The 4,323-nt window shown below is 32.4% G+C and overlaps 1 pseudogene; it reads left to right on the top strand.

The window, feature by feature from the left end:
• Nucleotides 1-233: 233 nt before the first annotated feature.
• Nucleotides 234-1,706, top strand: LOC123250746 (annotated as a pseudogene).
• The last annotated feature ends 2,617 nt before the right edge of the window (nt 1,707-4,323 follow it).

Raw genomic sequence — 4,323 nt, 5'->3', positions numbered from 1 at the left:
GAGATGCGCATTCAATTGCCTACAATCTCCTTGATAGCAAAAATAGCTACAGTCCAGGATGACATTGCTGGTAATGGCACTACTTCAAATATTCTCATTATTGGAGAGAGCTGATAAAATAAGCAGATCTCAATCTCTTAAAATGCATAATTTCAAATAATAACTGTAAGGGTTTAAAACCCTTACAAAGATAAGACACTTGAACTTTTAAAGAATAGATAATAATTATTGGCATGGCACAAATGTCCTTTCTCACTAAAATTAAAGATGGTTTAATCAAGGTGTTAGCAGAAACAGTAGTAGACTTAATTTTGGATGTCAGAAAACTAGTAGAACTCCCTGATATTTCTATGGTAGAAATCAAAGAAATTAAGCCTAGATTTGAAATTTACACAACATTGATAGTTTTAGATCATAGGACTTGATATCCTGATATAAAAAATAGTAGAAGATGTTTGTTTAAAATAAGTAGTTCTTTAGTAGAAGAAGATTTGTTTAAATCATTAGAATATTAAAATAATAATTTTCAATTTTTTTAGAAATGTGTGGATGACACAGATGAACTAGTAAAAGCAAAAATGAAATTGAGGATAGATTAAAGAAAATAATAGAACTGAAAATAAATGTTTAGAGATTCATTTAAAAGATTTGCTGTTATTAATAAAAAGGGAAAGATATAAGATGATCAACTTAATGACTTAATTATTGTCAGCAATAATTATGCTGATATATGCAAGTGTCTAGGGCAACTACAAGGGATTTGTATTGAAAAAGCTTATCTCCTGCCATAGAAGGAACTATTTGTCTGAATGCAGATTGAAGCATACCATGTTCCACTTTATTTCCTCCATTAATTCTTCTCTAGTGTAATATGTCTTCTTTCACAACACAATAGACATATAAATATATACTGTAAATATGTATAACCTATGTTATACATGTTGGGGAAGGGGGAGAGCTAGGAAGGGAGAAGAGAACATAGATTGAAAAATGTCAGAAAATGATTATTAAAATTGTATCAGCATGTAATCTGGAAAAAATTAAATTAAATTAAAAAGGGAATAAATTCATTTTCTTTAGGGACTCACACAAAAAGAGGATATAGTAACCCTCCTTAGAGTAAAAAGGGAGAAATATGTAGAAATTGAGTTTTCCACATGGTAAGATAATCATGGATTCTCTTGAATGACTTAAATTCCAGCTGTTTGGGGCATTCAGGGCTTATCTATGAATAATACACACCAGGAGAAGAGGAATTCATCTTTATTGAGAAATGTGGCAACTCACAATCTGTCACACTGTTAAATGGAAGACCAAAAAAAGAGCATCCACACATAGATCAAGGATGCAGTAAGAGATCATCTGCAAACTTTCAAAAATGCTAGTGAAGATTGTTGTGTAATTCCCAGTTCTGATGAAGTGGAAGTAGCCAGAGCTGAAGTTCTCACTGAACATAAGCCCAAATATGAAAGGAAGAGTAAAATCTTATGCTCATGTATTGCTCATTATTCCTATAGTTATTGCTCAAAATTCTGCTTCTGACCTTCAGGAAACACTATTTAAGGGTACAATCTAAACATTCAGCATCAGGATAACTTCTTGTTGTTTTGAAGACAGGTGAGCCAGTTATTACAGCCCATGGTAACATTTGGAATAACGATTGTGTCAAGAAGCAGCTTCTGGAGGTAGCCATTGTAATTAATTAAATAATGAACGTGCTACAAAATTCAAATTGTATGTCTAGCAATGGAGTTTTTATTCCTAGCTCCATAGGTTTTTCCAAAGAAAAAAAATGTTTTTCTTACTATTGCAGTAAACCTGGCCTCTAAAATTGAAATTACTAGCCCTACTCAAATGTAAGTTCCTAAAACTGATTACAGTATTTGTTTTAATTGCACTGAAGTCCATGGTTAAAGTTAGAATCCTTTTATTCTCTCTCCCCACCAAAGAAAAGAAAATTAATTGTTGGTATTCATATAAATTGTGCGACAAAAATACCGTTTGTTTTAGCCTCACATAGAAGCATGAAGACATGCAGTTTTATAACAATGGGGAAATGGTTGTACAGACATAAAGATTCTTTTCCTGTTTCTCTTTGTGGGAGTTTCAATAGATGTCTATAAACAGAAAATAATATATTATTTTTGTATGTAACTGGGTTCAAAAATTAACTTTTACAAATGTAATGCATTTTTTGGTATTTTTAAAGATAGTTCTTTCTCAATTATGTATCTAAATAGTTATCTGTAACATCTCTTGCTCTCAAATATTATTGAAATAATCTGTTATGCTGAATTATATCTGTTCTTGGTATTAATAAGGCACTTTTTGTTCTAATACAATGGGATACGGAAAATAAGAGTTTTCAATTATTTTACAACTTCTACATTGAACTTCATACATACTAGACTTTTAATAAATATTTGTTAAAACCAAAACAAATAGCTACATGGTCCTGGGGAGTCATATGAGCCAATTAGCTCAGGATGGTGAATAAAAATTCAATTTATTCATTAACTACTTACTATTAAGATGTGCTAAAGTTCCATATTTTATATTCATCTAAGGGTTAATAACATTCTAAGCGTGAAAATGAGAGAAGAATTGCTTATTGGAGGTAAAAATGGAGAAATTTTCAGACTCCAAGCTTTAAAAAGTGGCTTCATTTTTTTTTGTTCCAATTCCCATGATATTAGAGGAACTAAAATTTAAATATAATTCAAAAGAGATGATAAAGGAATAAATAAGCTAACTTAAAATTTCTAGAGTCACATTTGATTTAGGGATTATGTGACTTGTAGGATATGTATATTGCTCTTCCACTCCACCAAAGTGGTTTATTATGAAAATTCTGACACTCATTATGAAGAGAAAAAAAATTAATTTAAACGCCCTATAGGTTATTTAGAAATTGGGACAATTTAAAAAGTTGAACAATGCTGAGGATTAAAGTTAAATTGTTCTTAGGTGGAAGAAATATTGTTTGGGATAGAGTTTAAGACAAAATAATTCATAATTCATTTATATTTCCCTTTTAACATATTGTCTAAGACACATATCATATCTAGAATAAATACTACTTTGCACTCATATAAGTAAATCCTTATATTTCATTCATCTCTTTCTGATCCTTCACCTAACCCTAACACCCACTGTTTTCAAATTATTGACTAGTTGCTTGCTATTCAGGGCCAGAAAATACATTTGGCTCAATAATGCAGTATCAGAATTGGGACTGAGGTGGGCAGGATATCTATCTCAGTAGGGGATGATGATTGAAATTTGTCTCCACAGGGGGAAGGGTTCAGGTGGAAAGCAGAACTGGGTGTCCATTTGCTGGGGAGTGGTCAGAAGCCAACGAAACCAGCTGAGATCAGATAATGCATGATATTAATGAAAAATGTAATGTTTGAGGTTAAGATGGGCCAGATATATGCACATCTTGATTAAAAAAAAGCATTTCCAAAAAACTCTAAGTTCATTCCAAAGAGAAAACAGTGATATTACAAAGAAATAGTCGGTCTCAGTCAACAAACATTTATCAGGTGTCTACTATGTTTTAGGCATTGCCCTTTGCAACTGGAATAGACAGAAGGACAAAAGAAAATCTCTTTTTACAAGGAACTAGGAAGGGAGATAATATGTAAGCAATTGTGGACAAATTAGCAACATACAGCATAAATTAGAAGTATTAGAAGTAATGCACTAGAAAAAAGGGTATTGAGAAAGGTCATATACCTTTAAACACTACCTGAAGAGATTGGGAATCATGCTGGGACTTGAAGTAAGGTAGGGAAGCTAGGAAGCAAAGATGCATAAAGAGAAAATTCCAGACTTGGGGAACAGCCATTAAAAATGCTCAGTGTCTTGTTCAAGTAATAGCAAACATGCCAGCATTACTAGATCAGAATGTATGCATGCGAGTTAGGGAATATAAGATATAAGAAGGAAAACTAAGAGAGGGTCAGGTTACAGAGACCTTTAAATGCCAGAGGATTTTATATTTGATCCTGGAGGAGGTAGGAAAACTCTAGAGTTTAATGAGTAGAGATATGTCATGTTCAGTGCTATCTGAACTTTGACTGGGTGGTAGAGGCATATAAATAGATCGGAAGAACCTCAAAGGAGAAATTACTGAGTAACAGGAGAATCTGAAAATGACAATGGACACAAAAAGTATTCCAACTCACACCTCAATGTGGTTTTTTTTGGAGGTTAAATGAAGTAAAACTAAAGCTGGAAAGGTTAGTCAGGAAAGTTGTGTAAATATGAGGAGCCACATCTAAGTGAGTCAGAAGATGAAAGGACAATAAATGGAAATAA

The sequence above is a fragment of the Gracilinanus agilis genome, chromosome 1 (assembly GCF_016433145.1).
Source record: "Gracilinanus agilis isolate LMUSP501 chromosome 1, AgileGrace, whole genome shotgun sequence".
Lineage (NCBI taxonomy): Eukaryota > Metazoa > Chordata > Mammalia > Didelphimorphia > Didelphidae > Gracilinanus > Gracilinanus agilis.
Note: the sequence above shows the minus strand (reverse complement) of the source record. Positions and strands in the feature narration are given on the sequence as shown.